The sequence below is a fragment of the Ovis canadensis genome, chromosome 17, assembly GCF_042477335.2.
Source record: "Ovis canadensis isolate MfBH-ARS-UI-01 breed Bighorn chromosome 17, ARS-UI_OviCan_v2, whole genome shotgun sequence".
In the NCBI taxonomy this organism is placed as follows: domain Eukaryota; kingdom Metazoa; phylum Chordata; class Mammalia; order Artiodactyla; family Bovidae; genus Ovis; species Ovis canadensis.
In genome coordinates, this window is record NC_091261.1 from 47,656,846 (window position 1) to 47,679,191 (window position 22,346).

The window sequence follows — 22,346 nt, forward strand, 5'->3', positions numbered from 1 at the left end:
GGCAATAATGAGTTCATGATCTGAGCCACAGTCAGCTCCAGGTCTTGTTTTTGCTGACTGTATAGAGCTTTTCCATCTTTGACTGCAAACAATATAATATAATCAGTCTGATTGTGGTGTTGGCCATCTGGTGATGTCCATGTGCAAAGTTTTCTCTTATGTTGTTGGAAGAGGGTGTTTACTATGACCAGTGCACTCTCTTGGCAAAACTCTGTTAGCCTTCGTCCTGCTTCATTCTGTATTCCAAGGCCAAATTTGCCTGTTACTCCAAGTGTTTCTTGACTTCCTACTTTTGCATTTCAGTCCCCTATAATGAAAAGGACATCTTTTGGGGGTTAGTTTTAAAAGGTCTTGTAGGTCTTTATAGAACTGTTCAACTTCAGCATCTTCAGCATTACTGGTTGGGGCATGGACTTGGATTACCGTGATATTGAATGGTTTGCCTTGGAAACGAACAGAGATCATTCTGTAGTTTCAGAGATTACATCCAAGAACTGCATTTCAAACTCTTTTGTTGTACATGATGGCTACTCCATTTCTTCTAAGGGAGTCCTGCCCACAGTAGTAGATATAATGATCATATGAGTTAAATTCACTCATTCCAGTTTATTTTAGTTTGCTGATTCATGGAATGTCGACATGCACTCTTGCTATCTCTTGTTTGACCACTTCCAATTTGCCTTGATTTGTGGACCTAACATTCCAAGTTCCCTTGCAATATTGCTCTTTACGGTATTGGACCTTATTTCTATCACCAGTCACATCCACAACTGGGTGTTGTTTTTGCTTTGGCTCCATCCCTTCATTCTTTCTGAAGTTATTTCTCCACTGATCTCCAGTAGCATATTGGACAGTTATGCATCTGAGGAGTTCATCCTTTAGTGTCTTATATTTTTGCCTTTCTGTACTGTTCATGGGGTTCTCAAGGCAAGAATACTGACGTGGTTTTCCATTCCCTTCTCCAATGGACCACACTCTGTGAGACCTCTCCACCACGACCCGTATGTTTTGGGTGGCCCCACACAGCATGGCTTAGTTTCATTGAGTTAGACAAGGCTGTGGTCCATGTGATCAGATTGGCTAGTTTTCTGTGATTGTGGTTTCAGTCTGTCTGCCCTCTGATGCCCTCTCTTAGTGCCTACCGTCTTACTTCGATTTCTCTTACCTTGAATGTGAGGTATCTCCTCTTGGCTGGCACTCCTGACCTTGGACGTGGGGTATCTCCTCTTGGCCATTCCTGTGCTGGGCAGCTACTGCTGCTGTGGCTGGACAGCCAAGCACAGCCAGACCACAAGCCACGTGCTCCTAGGAACTCAAGTCACTTGGTGAATCAAGACCTCTGAAGAGCTTTCTGTCCCTTGACTGGGAGGTCCAGGGGGCTGAGCAGTTCCCACTGCTACCTCTCATACTGCAAAGTACTTTCTGCCAATGGTGCCAAGGGCTGGGCAAGTACACTGAATTTAAATGCTTCTGTAAAGACATACAAGACCTTCTAGAACTAACACCAGAAAATATGTCCTTTTCATTAGAGAGGATAGGATTGCAAAAGAAGGAAGTCAAGAGATGCCTAGAGTAACAGGCAAGTTTGGCCTTTGAGTACAAAATGAAGCAGGGCAAAGGGTAACAGAATTCTGCCATGAAAATACATTGGTCATAGCAAACTCTCTTCCAACAACATAAGAGATGACTTTACACATGTACATCACCAGATGGTCAGTACTGAAATTAGATTGACTGTATTCTTTGCAGCCAAAGATGGAGAAGCTCTATGTCAACAAAAACAAGACTTGAAGGTGGCTAAGTCTTAGCTCCTTACTGCAAAATTCAGATGTAATTGGAAGAAAGCAGGGAAAACCACTAAGCCATTCAGGTATGACCTAAATCAAATCCCTTATGGTTACAGAATGGATTCACATGTTACCAAAGTAATGCTCAAAACCCTTCAAGTGAGGCTTAAACAGTCTATGAACTTAGAACTTCCAGATGTACAAGCTGGATTTAGACAAGACAGAGGAACCAGAGATGAAATTGCCAAAATCCTTTGAATCATAGAAAAAGCAAGAGAATTCCAGGAAGGCATCCACTCCTTCTCCAATGACTACACTAAATCTTTTGACTGTGTGGCTCACAACAAACTATGAAAAATTCTTAAAGATATGGGCACACCAGAACACCTAACCTGCCTCTTAAAAACTATACAGTTCAAGAAGTAACAGTTATTATCAGACATGAAAGATTGGACTGGTTCAAAATTGAGAGAGTACATCAAAGCTGTTTTTTGTCACCCTGCTTATTTAATTTATATGCAGAGTACATTATGTGAAACACCAGGCTGAAGGAATCACAAGCTCGAATCAAGATTTCCAGGAGAAATATCAACAACCTCAGATATGCAGATAATACCACCTCAATGGTAGCAATGGAGGAGGAACTAAAGATCCTCTTGAAAAAGATGAAAGAGGAGAGTGAAAAAGCTGGCTTAAACTTAACATTGAAAAAACTAAGATCATGGCATCTGTTCCCATCACTTCATAGAAAAAATAGAAACTGGGACAGGCTTAACTTTCTTGGGCTCCAAAATCACTGTGGACAATGACTGCAGCCCTGAAATTAAAAGATTCTTGCTCTTTGGAAGAATAGCTATGACAACCCTAAACAGTATATTAAAAAGCAGAGACATCACTTTGCCAACAAAGGTCCATCTAGTCAAAGCTATGATTTTTCCGATAATCATGCACAGATGTGAGAAATGAGCCATAAAGAAGGCTAAGTACCGAAGAGTTTATGCTTTCGAACTTTGGTGCTGGAAAAGACTCTTTAGAGTCTCTTGGACAGCAAGGAGATCAAACCAACAATCCTAAAGGAAAAGAACCCTGAATATTCATTGGAAGGACTGATGCTGAAGCTGAAGCTCCAATACTTTGGCCACCTGATGTGAAGAGCCAACTCATTGGAGAAGGCCCTGATGCTGGGAGAGACTGAGGGCAGAAGGAGAAGGAGGTGACAGAAGATGAAATGGTTGGAAGGCATCATCAACTCAGTGGATGTGAATTTGAGCAAACTCTGCAAGACTATGAAGGACAGGGAAACCTGAGGTGTTGCAGTCCTTGGGGTCTCAAAGAGTTGGACATAACCTAGCAACTGAACAACAAAGGAGTACATATATTTTTATCACGCTTTTTTAATCCATTAACAATAGATAAAGATTATATAAAGACTGATGATATGGTGAAACTAATATTCAAATATGCCACAAAGCAGCGACAGAGTTCTTGATTCATTAATGTTAAACTGAATTAAATTTGTTGGCAACTGCCACTCTTTTTTTTTGCTGTTAATTAGTTTTAGTTTGGGCTTCCTAGGTGGCTCAGTTGTAAAGAAACCACCTGTCAATGCATGAGACTCAGGTTTGATTCCTGGTTTGGGAACATCCATTAGAGAAGGAAATGGCAACTCACTCCAGTATTCTTGACTGGGAAATCCCATGGACAGGGGACCCTGGCAGACTACAGGCCATGGAGTCACAAAAGAATCAGACATGACTTAAAGACCAACAACAACAGCGGTTTTAGTTTAGTCTTTAATAGCATTCAGATTTAAGTTGCTTTTTAAAATATTTTAAGGTGAATATCCATGTAGCACAAGCTTAATCATTTCAAAGTGTACAGTACCTAATATTAGTATATTCAGAATGTTATTTAAGCATTACTCTAGTTTCAGAATATTCCAAAATGTTTTCTTCACCTCCTAAAGTGAACCTAACTGTGCACACTAAGCAGTCGCTTCCCATCTCCCCCTGCCTCAGCCCCTGGAAACCACTAATTTGTTTTTGATCTGTATACATATTAATTTAAGGTATTTTAAGTAAATTGAATTATACAATATGTAACATTTTGCATCTGGTTTCTTCAACATAGCTTGACATTTTGCAAGTTCATCTACATGCAACTTGTGTCAGTACTTAATTTTGGGTTTGATACTCTGTTATATGGATATACCACATTTTTTTACCCATTTATTTATTAATAAATAAGTAGGTCATTTCCACTTTGAATACTCTGAATAGTACTACTACTAATATTTGTGTGCAACTGTTTGCTTGAATACCTGTTTACAAGTTTGGAGATTATATATATATATATATACACATATATATTATGTATATATATATATGTGTATATATATATAAGATATATATGTATGTATGTATGTATATATATCTTGTATCATATGATATTTCATATTTGGATTTTTTTTGAGAAAACACCAAGCTGTCCAGAATGTATACAAGTTCTAATTTTTCCACATCCTTGCCAATATTTGTCATCTTTTTGATGATAGCTATCCTAATGTATGCTATATGCTATTTATTGGATTTTTACTTTCATTTCTTAATGACTAATGATGTTAAATGTCTTTTTAGTGTTTTTTGGTCATTTGTTTATCATCATTGGAGAAACTTCTATTCAAATCCGTTGCTCATTTTTCACTTTAGACTATCTTTTTGATCTTGCATTGTATGTGTTCTTTCTTTATTCTGGATACTAGACAATATCAGATATATGATTTGCAAATGTTTTCTCTCATTCGGTGGGGTGTATTTTTACTTCCCTCTAATGACCTCTGATTCACAAAATGTTTTAAATTGATAAAATCCAAATTATTTTTATTTTCCTACTTTTACTTCTGGGGTCATATCTAACAAATCATTGCTAAATCTAAGATCATGAAGATTTATACCTGTTTCCTTCAAAGTGTTTTATAGTAATAGATCTTTGATCCATTTTAGTTAAATTTTATATATAGTAAGGGGAAGGGGATCAACTTCCTTCTTTTGCATGTGAGTCTCTATTTGTCACAGCACCATTTGCTGAAGAGACTGTCCTGTCCAGTTGAATACTCTTAGTACCCATGAGAAAAATAATCTGGCCATACATACACTGCTTTATTTCTTGGCTCTCAATACTATTTCTTGGCCTATAATTTTATTCCTATGCTAGAAACACATAATTGTGAGTAAAGTAGACTGATATTAACTTTTAAAATGAGGAAATGAGAGACCTACATCGTTTTGTATTCTCTGACAAGATTTATGGCCTATTTTGGTTATCTTCAATTCTACATGAATATAAGGTCCAATTTCTCCATTCCTATTTAAAAAAAAAGACAATTGGGATTTTGATAAGGATTGCACTGTATCTATGAATCACTTTGAGGAGTCTTGCCATTTTAGTAATAAGATGTATTTCAGTTCATAAACAAGGAATGCCTTTTCATTTTTTAAACCTTCTTTAACATCTTTCAGTGATGCTTTGTAGTTTTCTGTGTGAACGTCTTACAGTCCCTTCATTAATTTATTCTTAAGAACTTTATTATGTTTATGCTTCTGTAAATGGCAAATTTTTTAAATTTCATTTTCAGCTTGGTTATTGCTAGATGTAGAAATACAGTAGAGTTTTGACTTATTCTTTTATCTGCAGTTTCCCTGAATTTGTTTATTAGCCCTAATAGAAAGTGTGTGTGTCTGTATGCTTTAGAATTTCTTATGTGTAACCAACCTCAAGTCATCTTTGAATTAAAATATTTTTATTTCTTCCTTTTCATTAAGAATAACATTCATTTTTTTCTTTAATGCCTAATTATTCTGGCTAAAAATTCCAGTTCAATCTTGAATAAAAGTGGTTCTTGTCTTGTACCTGATTTTAGAAGGAAGGGATTTCAGTGACAATGAGCATGATGTCAGCAATGAGTTTTTCACAAATGTCCTTTATCATTTTAAGGAGATTCCTTCTTCTTCCTAGTTGACTGAAAGCTTCTATCATGAAAGGGTTTTGGATATTCTGAAATGATTTTCTGCATCAACTTTGATGACCATGAACTCCTCTATTCTATTAATATAAACTGAGAAAGCTAGTCATTCAGTCATGTCTGACTCTTTGAGACCCCATGGACTATAACCTACCAGGCTCTTCTGTCCATGGAATTTTCCAGGCAAGAGTACTGGAGTGGGTTGCCATTTCCCTCTCCAGAGGATCTGCCTGACCCAGGGATCGAACCTGGTCTCCCACATGTAGGTAGACCCATAAACTGCTATTTCCAGACACATAAACTGCTATTTCTTAATATCCCTTTTAATTCCTTCTTTCACTTGTTAGTTCTTTAGAGTTAATTTCCACATATTTGTGATCTTCCAGTTTCTTGTTATTGATTTTTATTCTAACTTCACTGTTGTTGGAGAAGATACTTTGTATTAGTTCAGTTTTTACAAAATTGATAGGATTTGTTTTGTGGTTGAAACATATGGACTATCGTAGAAAAGTCTCATGTGCTCTTAAAAAGAATATGAATTCTACTGTTTTGTGGGTGGGATTGTTTTATAGTGTTGTCCAAGTCCTCTATTTTCTTTTTGAAAAATCTGTATGCTTAATCTGTTATTGAAAGTGTGATATTTGTCTCCAACTGTTGTGGAATTTTCTCCCTAGGTCTGTCAGTATTTGCTTCACATGTTTTGGAACACTTTCATCAATATATAATGTCCTTCCTTGTCTCTTGTAATTAATTAAAAGTTTGTTTTTTAAATCTGATATTGTTAGTAGTATAGCCATCCCAGATCTTTTTGTTACTCTTTTCATGGAAAATCATTTTCCATTCTACATGTTTTAACATAGTTTTGTCTGTGGATCTAAGATGACTCTCTTGTAAACAGTATAGAGTAGATCATGTTTGTTTTCTTTTTAAAAATCCATTTTTCTCTTATATAACTTTAATTGGAATGTTTAACCATTTACATTTAAATAAATTACTACTATGACTCTTCCATATTTTCTATTTGTCTTCTGTACATTTTGTATGACTATTGTTCTTCATTTCTTCCATTAATATTGTCTTTTGTGCTGATTTTTTATAGTGAAAATTTTGGATATCTTATATACATTTCCTTTTTCATATTCTCTTTAGTCATTTTATTAGTGGTAGTCCTGGTGATTATAATTAACATCTTAAGACGAGTTAGTTTCCTTCAACATTTCTTTAATTTTATTTGTATACAAAACCCTAAATCTACACTACTCTGCCCCTCCTTCTTTATGTTGTTGTTTTCAAGCGTTATGTCTTTATACAATGTGTTCCCAGAAACACAGATTTATAATTATATCTTATTTAGTTGTCTAGGAACTAAAAAGAAACCCAAAATACAATAATACACGCTTTTATATTTACCTAAGTAGCTTCTTTTACATGGGTTTTTTAATGTATTCATATGACTTCTACAAATTATTTAAGTTTTGAGAGTTTTCATTCTCTTTTTTTTTTTTTTAGTATTTTGTCCAAATTCTAGCTAGTATCCTTTTATTACAGGCTGAAGTATACCTTTTAGAATTTCTTATGTGGCAGATATAGTAGCACAATCTTCCTAAGCTTTTAAAATCTCAGAATGTCTCAATTTTGCTTTATTTTTGACAGGTCTTTTTGTGGGATAAAAAAATTCTTGGTTAATATGTATCTTCTCTCAGCACTTTGGATAGGTCATCCCATTGTCTTCTAGGCTTCATGGTTTCTGATAAGAAATGTGTTGTTAATCTTACTGAGGCTCTTTTATGCTGCTCTTCTGATTTTCTCTGTATTTTGGCTTCTGACAGTTTGATTACTATATGTCTAGATGTGGATCTCTTTATTTGCCCTTAGAGTTTGTTGAGGTCATTGGATACATAGAATCGTGGGTTTCAATAAATTTGGAGAATGTTTGTTTTTCCATTGTTCCTTTAATTACATTTCCTGTCCCATTTCTCTTTTTTCTTTCTGTTGGTGACAACTGTAGCATGTATGTTGACATATTTGGTGGTATCTCACAGGTCTGTTAGACTCTGATTAGTTTACTTAATTCTCTTTATTCTTTCTTCAGATTAGATCATTTCATTCACTTTTCTTTAAATTTGCTTATTCTTTCTTTGGCTTGCTCAAATCTTCTGTTGAAATCCTGTAGCAAATATTTCATTCTAATTATTGTAATTTTGGCTGTAGAATTTTTTGTTTCATTTTAACAATTTATATCTTTTTATTGATATTCTATATTATATTGATATTCTGTATTTGTTCATATGTCATTCTCTGGTTTCTTCTAGTTCTTACATATGTTTTTCTTAAACCTGAACAAAATAAGATAGTTGAACAAAATAAGAAGTCACTATCTAGTACTAGTCAAATGCTTTGTGCACATTACAGATCACACATGTTCTGTTGGTCCTCTATTATTCATTTACTATATATTTCCTACTTGTGCCTTGAATTTAATCTTCCATCATCTCCTCTCTTGATTCAATATAAGGATGCTTTGTATTACATACATTTTTCCTTTAATTTGATATCCAAACATATTCTGGTATCTTAATTTTTTTTTCAGTATAGTTTTTAGAAGATGACTCTTTATATGTACCTGTTTATTGAAACTCTAATCACAGTCCATACATTTATCTACTCACTTAGTAAATGCATATTTAAGACTAAAATGATGGTCAGTAATTATAATGAGATCTACCTGAGCTTTCAATCTAGAGTCCCTATATTTTGTTTTACTATTGAACAAATATGTATTTGTTGTTTCTGTTCAGTCAGTCAGTCATGTCTGACTCTTTGCAACTCCAAAAATGGCAGCATGCCAGGCTTCCCTGTATTTACTGTCTCCCCGAGCTGTTCAAACTCATGTCCATTGAGTTGGTGATCCCATCCAACTTTCTCATCCTCTGTTGCCCCCTTCTCCTCTCATCCTCAGTCTTTCCAGGCATGAGGGTATTTTCCAGTGAGTCGACTCTTCGAACCAGGAAGCCAAAGTATTGGAGCTTTAGCTTCAGCATCAATGTTTCCAATGAATATTCAGGTTTGATTTCCTTTAGGATTGACTGGTTTGATCTCCTAGCTGTCCAAGGGACTCTCAAGAGTCTTCTCCAACACCACAGATCAAAAGCATCAATATTTTGGTGCTCAGCCTTCTTTATGATCCAACTCTCACATCCATACATGAGTACTGGAAAAACCATAGCATGACCATATAGACCTTTATTGGCAAAGTGATTCAATACTTTTTAATATACTGTCTAGGTTTGTCATAGTTTTTCTTCCAAGAAGCAAGCATCTTTTAATTTCATAGCTGTGTCACCATCCACAATGATTTTGGAGCCCAAGAAAATAAAGTCTCTCACTGTTTCCATTTTTCTGGAATTTTTGTTTCTCCATCTATTTACCATGATGTGGTGGGACCAGATGCCATGATCTTCATTTTTTTAATGTTGAGTTTTAAGCCAGCTTTTTCACTCTCCTCTTTCAAGTTCGTCAAGAGACTCTTTAGTTCCTCTTCACTTTATGCCATTAAAATAGTGTCATTTGCATATCTGAGGTATAGATATTTCTCTGAGCAATCTTGAATCCAGCTTATGCTTCATCCAGACTGGCATTTCACATGATGTGCTCTACATATAAGTTAAATAAGCAGGGTGAAAATATACAGCCTTGATGTACTCCTTTCCCAATTTTGAACCACTGTTCTATGTCCTGTTTTAACTGATACATCTTAAGCTGCCTGCATACAGGTTTCTCAGGCAAGGTGATCTGGTATTCCCATTTTTTAAATTTTGCGTGGTTTGCTGTAATCCACACAGTCAAAGTCTTTAACACAGTCAACAAAGTAGATTTTTTTTGTGTTTGTGGGAGATGGGAGGGAGGGAGAATTCCCTTTCTTTTTCTGTGATCCAGCAGATGTTGACAATTTCATCTCTGGTTCCTCTGCCTTTTTAAACCCAGCTTGTACATCTGTAAGTTCTCAGTTCACATACTATTGAAGTCTTGCTTGAAGGATTTTGAGCATAATCTTGCTGACATGTGAAGTGAATACAGATGGATGGTAGCTTGAATATTCTTTGACATTGCCTTTCTTTGGAATTGGAATGAAAACTGATCTTTTCCAGTCCTTGGCCACTGCTCAGTTTTTCAAATTTGCTGAAATATTGCATGCAGCACTTTAACAACATCATCTTTTAGGATCTGAAATAGCTCAGCTTGAATTCCATCACCTCCACTGGCTTTGTTCATAGTAAAGCTTCCTAAGTCCCACTTGACTTCACACTCCAAGGTGTCTGTCTCTAGGTGAGTGATCATACCATCATGGTTATCCAGATCACTAAGACCTTTATTTACCCTCTTCTTAATATCTTCTGCTTCTATTAGGCCCGTACTGCTTCTGTCCTTCATTGTGCCCATCTTTATAAAATGCATACAATACATATATAGTATATATGCATATGTTTACAATTAACTCTATATATTTCTTAAACATTATTACAAAAATAAATTATACTCATTGAATGGAAAAAAATTTACAAAATTTAAAACAAACAAAATAAAAATTAATTTAATCCAATCTTTGACCAAAGTTACCTTTGGGCATATTTATCTTTGTGCGTATTTATCAGTGCAGGTAGGGGCTTTGCTTATTTTATGGTTAATGATTTTATTATACTATTCATACAATATTATATTTTCTTATATAACTTTATTGCATAAAACAGTAATCTTAAATCAATGCTTTATAATATATTTTCATCATGTGTATTCTATTATATTAGGTGGTTATATCAGCATTTATACAAATACAAATTATTTGTAAATCTTCACTACTGTGTATAAAATGTTATACATACATTTCTGAATTAAGTTTTGTTTATATTTATTATTGTTTTCTTAGGTTAGTCAACTTGGATATGAATTACTATTAAAGAGGACATAAGTGTGTGAAAGATCTTTAATGCTAATTCCTAATTATTTTCTACATGCAATTACAAGGCTTTTAGGAATATAAGAAAGTGCCAATTTCACTGAACATTTTTAACATTATATATTCCTAATTTGTAAAATGAATTAGCATCTCACTCCTTTAATCTTAGTTAAAAATTAAAAAGCACACAAAAATATACACAATAACAAGAAAAGGACTCATAGTGCTTTCTCTCTAAAAGACAAGATAGACTGGTGAATAATCTTTCAATTCATTTATTGAAGCAATTACATACAAGTACTTAAAAAAAAACAATATCCTTTTTAAACTCATGTATGCCTGCACGCTTCTGTGCTAAGTTGCTTCAGTCGTGTCCAACTCTGTTTGACACTATGGACTGTAGCCTGCCAGGCTCCTCTATTCATGGGATTTTCCAGGCAAGGATACTGGAGTGGGTTGCCATGCCCTCCTCCAGGGAATCTTTTGGATCCAGGGATCAGACCCACGTATCTTATGTTTCCTGCATTCCCAGACAGGTTCTTTACCACTATAGCCACCTGTGAAATGCAGACTGGTGTATACTTGTTTAAAAATTAGCATTTTTAGAGATTCTTCTGTGTCATTACTAATATGCTGTCATTTTTGTAACTGCAGAATGAAATTTCAATTGGTAGATGGTTTATTGTTTATTTTTGCTTTCTTCTATTATTCTGCTATTGTATGAAGTTTAGATTATTTCTAATTTTCATAACTGCAGCCAGTGTTCCAGTGAAAATCCTTCCAGATGACTACCTTGCAGTATTTATGGGCACTTATTAAGGGAAGATACTGAGACATTATCACTTCATTAAAGGAGAGTCATATTTTAGTTTGGAAAATAAAACCAAAATATTCTTCAAAAAGAGTAAAACAACTATGCTTCTACCAATAGTGTGTAAGAGAACACACTTAATCACATCCTTACTAGTGTTGGATCTAAATACACTTTATTATTGTTATCAATAGATTGATAAAATAAATATCTTGCTTTTTTAAAAAATATTCACCTAATTAAGAAGTTTTGAATCATTTGACATTTGTAAGCTATTATAGTTTCCCTTCATGTGAGGAATAACCTTTCATTTCTTTGCTAATGTTTTTTTGCTTCTTTCTTTTTTCTAACTTTAGTTATTCATTATATAATCAGGATATTAATAGGTTGCATTAGCCATTTTTTTTTCCAAAATACAGTCATTTCTATAAAGCCCCACCTTTTGACTTATCAAATGTGGGGTCTTGCTTAAAAAGGCCTCATCTTCTCCAGTTTAAATATTTGATGTTTTTAACAGTAATACTGTTACCAACTCATCTTTTAATATTGTTCTTTAAATATTATTATAATTAGTGATTTTTCATTGTTATTATAATTTTCTTTTCATCTATCTATATATTATTTTGTATCAGACATGAGATATATATATTTTCTTGTTAAATAGCTGACTCAACACTATATATTATGCATATTTATTATGCTTTTAATTCACCATGTGACATGAGTCTGTTTCTGAAATTTTTATTCCATTCAACAAATAATTTTCCATATTGCTAAAATACCATTAGGTCAAAACAGTTATATTTGAAAAATAAAAAGAAAGTACTAGTTACTATAATGATAAAGATTAAGACTTAAGTGGATTAAAAATTACAAAAGGAAAGTAAGAAGTTATCCATCTTTACAGATGATATTATTAAAAATAGATAACACTAGAAAATCACCTGTAAACTGACTAGAAAATAAAATAATTTAGAATGTTAAGGGTCCTAAGAGTAATAATCATAAATCAGTAAATTTGTATATACACCAACAAAAATCAATCAGTAGAAATAATGGAAAAAATAATCTAACATTAGCAACAAAAAGCATAAAATACTTATGCATATATCCAAGAAAAGATGACTCTTTCTTGATATTAAAGTTAAAAATAAATTAAATAAATAGAAATATATATCATATTGCTTTTTAAAATGCTAAAATTCCATTACTTAATGGATAGATTTGATAAATCCCCTCAAAATATCCACATTTTTTAATTAGATGAGCTGATTACCAAGCATAAGATAAAAATACTAATCATGTTATAACTTGATAAACTATAAAGTTTATGGAACATTATGCATACAAAATAGCCAATAAATTCTGAGGTAAAATGTGAAAGATTCATTTTCCTGGATATTTATACATATTTATAGGCTCTATAAATAAAATAGTGCAAAACTTATGCTTAAGGAGAAGGGCTGATGAAATAAGTAGAACATTCAGACATAGACTAAAGGCATGTGACCAACAAACAGCATTCTGAATTAGTGGGAAATGATGGAGTATTCAGTACAACACTATTCAAAATATTACCTTATATAATGGACAGTTATAATAAAGGTCTCAGTGAATAGTCTCATAGCATCAATACTTTTAGATGGCCCCCTTCCATGTTGACCCTAGGCTTGACCCTTAATATCAAGGGATGAAAGCAAACATGAGGCAAGCTGAGACTTGACTATCTAGAGGTTCTCCTGTTAGAATGCCACAGTCATCTTGGGAGAAAGTCTTGTGTAGTATCCTTGAGGGTAGAAAACCACACTGAAAGAGGGAGACCCAGCCACCCCAGGCTTCCTTACTGTGCTCAGCCACCAACCAACCCAGCAGTTGAATGAAGCCACATGAATACACACATCATGGTATAGAAGAAGTGAAATATGGTGACTCTTAAGGCAGATGCCTGTGAACAACTTTAAAGCAATAGAATAAATATAAATACTACACAGTGCTACTGGAACATATCTGCAAAATATAGTGTTGAAAGAGAAAAACTAAGACACAACATGAGATACCAGTCCTATGATTGTTAATATAAATAAAACATGCAAACTAAAGAAAACAGAACAAAGCTCTTTCCTTTACCTTACCCTTGCATACCCAAGAACACACACACCCGATGATACAGTGTTTAAATACTAAATCCAAATAAATTTCAGAAATTATGTTATAACTCCTTAGTCTGTTAAAAAGTAGTTGCTCATGAAGCTTTAGTCTTGTCTGAAGAAAATGTAAAAAGTGATGGGAAAATAATTATACTACTACTAACATTAATCATATGTGTATAACTTTTACTCCATGATTTCTATCTTAGTTCCATTAGTTTAACAAAATACTGTGGACCAAGTGGCTTAATCAAAAGTTTATTCCTCATTCTTAAGAAGCTGGAAAGTCAAAGACCAGGGTGTCAGCATGCTTGGCTTCTCCCTTGTTTGCAGAGCAGCATCTTCTTGCAATGTCCTCCCATGGTAGAGAGAGAGATAAACTTTCATGTCTCTTCTTATAATGGCACTATTCCCTTGACTTAATTTCCTCCTAAAGTCTTGACATCCAATAGAAGCACATTGGGAATTAGGGCTTCAACATGTGAATTTTGAGGGTGAACACAAAATACAGTGGTGGAGCAGGTACAAAATGCATGCTCCATTCCAAAAGGGAGAAATGAGAAAAGAAAATAGTGATGAGTCCCATGCAATTCTGATACACAGCATGGCAAACTCTATGAAATTTTCGTCTCAAGATATACTCTTTAGCTTGATGTTGTGCCTTCCAGACCTACTGGAATGGCCGTTCTGCCTCTGCAGCTCTGCGAAGTGAGGGATTGTACCCCTAGGGCCTTGGATGGTCCTCCCCAGTTTTCAATGATATTTTCTCACTACCATCTGAGACCTCATCAGAATGACCTCTACCATCCATATTTCCACATTCTCTCATGGTTTCTGTTGTATTCTCTAAGAAGACAGAGGCTTTCTCACCTTTTTTTATTCCTGGGCTTTCATGAGAGTTACCTTTAATAACCGCTTCATAGCAATATTGACTTTTTCTTACATGAACTCATAACTCCCCCAGCCTCTAGCCACGACTCAGCTTTAAAGTTGCTGTCACACTTTTTTATAATAGTATCCCCACTTCTGGTACCAAAGTCTGTCTTAGTCAGTTAAAGTGCTTTAAGAAAATACCAGAACCTGGATAGCTTTAACAACAGAAATTTATTTGTTACCATTCTGAGGCTGGAAAGTCAGAGGCCATGTATCTATCTGCTTAGTTGGATTCTTCCTGGTTTGCAGACCACTATCATCTTGCTGCATCCTCACACAGCAGAGAGAAAGAGGGAGATCATCTCTCTTATGTTTTGCATAAGGCACTGTCTCATTCATCTGTGCTCCACCCACATGATATAATTCTTTCCAAAAGTCCCTTCTCCAAATGCCATCACATGAAAAATTAGAGCTTCAATATGTGAATTTGGAGGGAATGAGTGTATAGGACACACACATTCAGTACATGGCAGTTATTAAAAATGTTTTAATAGTAACTAAAATTTAGAGACATTTTCCACACCTTTACCAGAAGAAAATGTTATGCAAAGAAGCATTCATTTCAGGCAAAAAAGTCAAGAATTTTTCTTATCGCAACTTGCAAATGTACATATTTGTTTTATATCAATTGTCAAGCGATCTCAATTAGAGATATATGTATGTTACAATCCTCACTCCAGGCAGTTCTGTTCATTCACTCAATGGGTTTTTTCAGCCTCTTTGGTGTTGCTGTTTTGTAAAAACTCTACCTTTCTCCTCCTCTCTCCATCCCAGGGGTCTGGGTAATGTGACTGGCTGGTTTTTCTGGCCAGTAAGAAGCCGGGCTGGAGGTTGCATGCAGAAGACAGGACAAGAGAGTAATATGTCTCCACATACACCCTGTCCTTAGCACCTTGTCTGCTGATTTCTTGTAGAACAGCTGTTTCTTAAGATATAAAGTCCCAGCTTCTCACAAAACATACCTCTCCACATAGCTCCTTCCTTCCAGAACACAGCAGTGACTATACATTTACTGTTGCTCTCCATACACTACTGCACTAACACGTGTAGTCAATTTCCATTATTTTGTAAACCCCATTGATTTATTCTAATTAGAGTTTGTTCTTTCCCTTTTGGGATCCAGACTTATATATGCTCTCTCTTCAAGTGAAAGGTGAGCATTACAAAAATACAAGCTAATAACTGTTACAGGGCTGTAGCTACACCCATCTTTTCTCTGAAGCATTTCCCTAAACATACTTTGCAAGTCAAGGCACACAATTAAAAGCATCCCACTGCTTGACCTTAAGGATAATTTCCTAAAGGAGAGAAACCATCTATTTCCTCCCCCTTTTCTTCCTAAGGTTTTACAAAGTGTGCTGCATATAGTAGGTTATGAATAATTACTGGATATGATCACATAGTCTCCAGATCCCAAACCATGCCAAACGTGGTTCCTCATGGAACTTTTTTTTTCCACTTCTTTTTCTGTCTTACAGGTATACAGTAGACATTTTGGCAATATTTTTAATTGATTAGAAAGATTTTAATTTGTTTTTTTTTCCTTTGTTTTATCTACTTTTTCTAGTATCCACTCTATGCTTAAAAATTATTTCTCACTCTGCTAATTACTAACTCCACTTCTGGTATTTCACCTCTGATCCATTTACTAACTTTTTCATGAAAAACATTCTAATCAGAAGAACAGGTAAAGTCAGAGAGGTTGCTCTTTCAGATTTTCATGTTGTTTTCCAAAATCAAATTGGGGAGAGTAACCAGTCTTTAAAAATGCATATTAAGGCATAGTTGTCATGTTTTCCCCTAAGCTCTTAAGCTCTTCAAAATATGGTGGATAATTTAGATATTCAAACTATGGTCTGTAGTCCATGTGGTGTGTATGCACAGAATTCTTAATAAATATGATTTTTTTTTCTGTATGCCCTGATTACTCACTAGAAGTTATAGACCTTCAGATACTGTATTAATGCTGTCAAGAAATTAGACATTCTCAATATAGTGAAATTAAGTTATATATTTACATGTCAGTTTTTTCTAGAAGAATCAAATTCTTGACACCACAGAAAAATAAGATATGAGAGAAAGAAGACAATAGTAGACTTCATATTCATAAACACATTTTACTTCTTTTTAAGAAAAAAAAAAAAGAAAGTAAGGGAGAGGTGATGTACCTAAAATCTTTAATACAGAATTTCTAAAATATACTTATAAAAGGCAGGCAGGAGGGCATCCTGGTGTTCATTTTACAGCTTTTCAACCTGTGTGTTGAAAACAGAAAACATCAAAGTATTATCATTTGTCAAACACATCTAAGCTTTAGGATAATTCAGAGACTGTCCTTGCTCTTGTTATAAATCTCTACTAACTGTATCAATTCTATTTCTATATGCTTTCCCTCTTCCCAGTGTGAATATGACCACTGCTTATGAACAGGTATCGTTTATCGAGCTATTTATGTGAAGTTCAGATAAAAACTAAATCCTCTGGTACTTGAGTAGCAACAGCATTCAATCTTTTCTTACAAGGGTCAGTCTAGGATAATAGAAAACAAGTAAATATAAAAGAATTCATAAACTAGTGAATGATGGTTCATGTCAGATTTATGGTGTGTGTCCATGAAAACTCTGTGCTAACTGTAACACAATGGAAGATGCTATTTCAACAGCACATTGTGTATGTGGAGCTATACATTAATTGCAAGGAGTGTGTATGTTAGTCACTTAGTCATGTCGGACTTTTTGTGACCCTGTGGATTTTAGCCCTCCAGGCTCCTCTATCCATTGGATTCTCTAGGCAAGAATATGAAGTGGATTGCCATTCCCTTCTCCAGGGTATCTTCCTGACCCAGGGATTGAACCTGGGTCAACAACATTGCAGTCAGATTCTTTATCAACTGAGCCACCAGGGAAGCCCATTACAAGGAGAGGAACTTTTAGTTCCTTATCTGTTAAACATTTCTTAACTTCCATTTGGAAAAGCAAGATACATATCCAATTAGAAAAACAAGATATTACTAATCCTGCATTTTATGAAGTAGTGATTATTTACTTTAGCATATGTTTTCTATACAGTTCAAACAATATAGTTTCTAAAATTGAGACATCAGAAAAGTTTTGGAAAATGCTTTTATTTATATGTGGATGGCAGCATTTTTTTAACTGATAGGGTGTAGTATCTGGCTAAATAAAACCTCAAATACACTCAGTCTCCACTTACTGCTCCCCATTTGCATCCATTGATATACAGAGAAAGATTGTTTAGGTGCAGAGGACAGGGTTTGAGGAAGGAGATCATATAGCAAGGGAGAGGGTGAATCAGAAAGACTGCGAAATCTGTGGGAACAGAAAACAATCATGGTTCAAAAAGATATTAATATATGCACACTAAAGCCATTGCAGCACTGTTTACAAAAGCCATGATATGGAGGTAACCTAAATGTCCATCAACAAAAGTGAAAGTGAAGTCGCTCAGCCGTGTCCGACTCTTTGTGACCCCACGGACTTTAGATCGCCAGTCTCCTCCATCCATGGGATTTTCCAGGCAAGAATACTGGAGTGGGTTGCCATTTCCTTCTCCAGGGCGTCTTCCTGACCCAGGGATTGAACTTGGGTCTCCTGCATTGCTGGCAGATTCTTTGCAATCTGAGTCACCAGGGACTCCCTGTCCATCAACAAAGAAGTGGGTAGAGAAGATGTGCTATAATATATACAATGGAATATTACTCAGTCATAAAAGAACAAACTTTGGGACCCAAAGATTACCCTACTGAACGAAGTAAGCTGAACACATAACGATGCATATGATATGACATTGTTTATATGTGAAATCTAAAATAAACAAATAAAGGTGTACAAATGAAACTATTTACAAAACAAACAGAGACAGATGTAAAATGCAAACTAATGGTTACCAGGGAGGAAAAGTGGAGGGACAAATTTAGAGATTGGGACTGACATATACATACTACTATATATAAAGTGAATAACTCATGAGAACCTGCTGTATAAAACAGAGAGTTCTACTCAAAACTCTGTAATGGCCTATATAGGAAAAACAACTGTTAAAAAAGGGGCCTATATGTATAATTGAGTCATTTTGCTGTACAGTAGAAACTAGCACAACATTGGAAATCAACTATATTCCAATATATATATTTTTTTATTAAAGAAACACTTCCCAGCTTCTAAGATGGGGGCTGGTCCTTAGTGATCCGAAGTCAGCTTTAATATTAGAAGTCAGCTTTAAACAGAACTGTCCAGATGGGAATCTGCATGGACTCTGGTAAGAGTCAACCCTAAATGAAAACTCAGGAGATAAAATAATTGTTTTTCTGCAAATCTTTGGAGTAACTTTCACTCTAAACTTTGGAGTATCATTGCTCTTGGGACTGACCATATGGCAAATTAATACAAGTCATTAGCTGTAGTTAGGCGATTCCTTCAGTAGCATCTGAGGTGATGGATTTGAAAGTGGAACAGGGGCAGAATAACATTGCAGATGCTGTAGAGTGAGTAACTTAAAACAGCTTTGTGAGATTCTATGTGATCAGACTCATTTGGGGACTGTCTAATGAAAGATGTGGGAAAACCATTCATTATTCAAATGCAAGACCTATATCCTGGTCTTGTGGGATCTGGAGGTCTTTGTGCAGGTGCTCTTTATTAGGGTTCATGATGTTTCAATCATGTTTCTCTCTAAGTATCTATTCTTTTCCTCTCTCTGCCAAATCACTTCCTCTGCAAGGCTCCTGAATTGTCATGGCGTAAACTATGACTGCAACTCTCCATCTTCTTAAAGATCCAGGTCCTAAAGTCAGCCACAAAATTTTCTGGTATTTTTAGTGAAAGTCCTTGAGGTATCTATTTCAAACCCCATCATCTGTGCAGAGTTCAAAGTCACCAGTATCCCATGGGCATCTGCTCCACCCCCTCCCTGAGAACTGAAACAGCAACCCTAAAAGATGGTGGAGTGAGCTAGGCTGCCCTTGTTTCTGATCAAGTGAACTATTTGGTGATTGGGTGAGGTGTGGACTGGGCATAAATCCTGTTGATACAAGTGAGGGCAAGAAGAAAAATGTGAATTTCTGTTATTAAAGAGATCTCTGTTGAATTCACAAATAGAGAAATCTCATCATAGTTGGGTAACAGTGCATGCTTATTTTTCACATTGTGGGAATACTGGCTATATAGAAAAAAACTGACATTTGTTCTTATTTTTCCACCTATGGAAAATCTGTTATAAAAATCTATTATGCCATAAGAAAGATTATATTTGATACCAAAGGGAAAATTATGCTACTGAAAGGTTGCGGTTGCAAGCCGTGTGCTACACCAGAATTTGTGAGCTCAAGGAGAGAGGATTTCGATCTTGGGACAGAAATGAGTCTTGGCTACTCAGAGCTTTTGTGTAGCCAAGATTTATTAAAGTATAATAGAGGTACAGAAAGCTTTTGACACAGACATCAAAAGGGGACAGAAAGAATGCCTGCTTGTTAGTTTTTAGCAAGGCATTTTATGTTTGTTAGTGAGAGCTGCTAAACAGATAAGAGAGGCTGAGGGAGTTTCACCAGGCCCCTCTCCCACAATATGCATTTATGAGATTAAAATGTGTGTCATCCCAGGCCATAAAATAATTGACATGAATACTGGTTTGTTGAGACATTATCTTTTAGAGTCTATTGATGAAAGTGAAACAGGAGAGTGAAAAAGTTGTCTTAAAACTCAACATTCAGAAACCTAAGATCATGGCATCTGGTCCCATCACCTCATGGCAAATAGATGGGGAAATAATGGAAACAGTGAGAGACTTTATTTTCTTGGGCTCCAAAATCACTGCAGATGGTGACTGCAGCCATGAAATTAAAAGACGTTTGCTCCTTGAAAAAAAAGCTATGGCCAATCTAGACAACTTATTAAAAAGCAGATACATTACTTTGCCAACAAAAGTTCATCTAGTCAAAGCTATGGCTTTTCCAGTAGTCATGTATGGATGTGAGAGTTGGACTGTAAAGAAAACTAAACACCAAAGAATTGATGCTTTTGAAATGTGGTGTTGAAGAAGACTCTTGAGAGTCCCTTGGACTGAAAGAAGATCCAACCAGTCCATCCTAAAGGAGATCAGTCCTGAACATTCACTGGAAGAACTGATGTGAAATTGAAATTACAGTACTTTGGCCACCTGATGGGAAGAACTGACTCATTTGAAAAGACTCTGATGGTGGGAAAGATTGAAAATGGGAGGAGAAGGGGATGACAGAGGATGAGATGGTTGGATGACATCACCGATTTGATGGATGTGAGTTTGAGTAAGCTCCGGGAGTTGATGATGGACAGGGAAGTCTGGTGTGCTACAGTCCATGGGGTAGCAAAGAGTCCAGCATGACTGAGTGACTGAATTGAACTGAACTGAACTGAACTGAGCCATTGTCAGCCCAAGGTTTGAGAAAAGAAAAATATGTTAGGTGGTACTGAATTGAAGAAAGGCAACTTTCAAAACAAATGCATGGTTTCATTAACACAGCTTAAGAAAAACATTTCCATAAGAAAAATGCATCAGTTACTTCAAGGTTTGAGAAAAGTTAAGCTTAGGGGAACCAGGTGTCCTCAACAGAGAAGGGAAAAAAATCTACCCCTTGAGGTTTATTTCCTCCTGTCCCTTGGGGACCCCTACTGAGACTCTTAACTCTGTTATTATTAAGATATAAAACATGGACAAATTCTGTTTTTTGAGAATGTACTATTTTCCTGGTAATAATCATACATTTATTCTCATTCTCAAAACAAGTTACTTTTATTCTCTTCATGCTGATGAGGAAATTGAAACTTGTGGAAGTCAAGGACTTTATGTAAGTTCATATGTGCATTATGTTGAAAAACTGGGTCATGAACTAAATCAGCTCATATTGAAAATCTTTACTTTATCCAAAACAACAAGTTCTCTGAACATGAATCACTTCAAAACCTCACTTTAAAGCATAAAAGCAGTAGTTAAAGTTGAATCTTTTTATAAACTTTATAATGAACTAAATTGATTAAACACTCAGAAAAACTAAACAATTTGGGAAAGAAGAAAAGTCACCCTCTTCAACAAATCTGACATCAAATCCACACAACGCCGTGATGAGAGGTCCAACTTTCCTAGTTGCTGCATTTCCCTAATTAACAAAGTGATCACAAGAATAAGTTTTAACTCTCTTATTTGTCATAGTCTTCAACTTCCTATAGACATTCTGACAAATACTAGACAAACTATTAGGCCTAGTACTATGCAGAATTTTATAATATTAAGCAGACGTGATAGTTGAGAGCCTTGTAAATAATAATCACAGACTAATGAACAGTGGGAGACTTCAGAATATCAATCTGTACTAGGGGGAAATTTTGAATTAGAGACACTACTTCCTACCCAATAAATCAGCAATGAAGAATTGAAGGCTTTCTCAATGCATCTGCTTATGCAGCTAGATCTATAGTCCTGAAGGAGCATACAACATGGATGCCAAAAGGAATGTAATTTTATCACCCTACAAGGGGCGTTGTTTTTAAAAATTTTAATTACCTCCAAAAGAGGCTGGATTGTATGACAGAAAACTTGAATGCACCCTTCAGTATCAGAGTGAAACTAGTTCAAGTTAGTTAGAGCTTGTCTCTTACTTCCTCTTTAGCATTCAAATAACATTGCCCAAAGGGAACAGAAG

General features: G+C 35.3%; 1 protein-coding gene and 1 pseudogene across 3 annotated transcripts in view; one reads left to right on the forward strand and one right to left on the reverse strand.

Moving 5' to 3' along the window:
• The window catches only part of LOC138422812 (translocon-associated protein subunit beta-like), a 34,903-nt pseudogene extending 24,664 nt beyond the window's left edge, over positions 1-10,239 (reverse strand).
• The window catches only part of FSTL5 (follistatin like 5), an 873,413-nt gene that overhangs the window by 845,427 nt on the left and 5,640 nt on the right, over positions 1-22,346 (forward strand). The window lies entirely within an intron of this gene.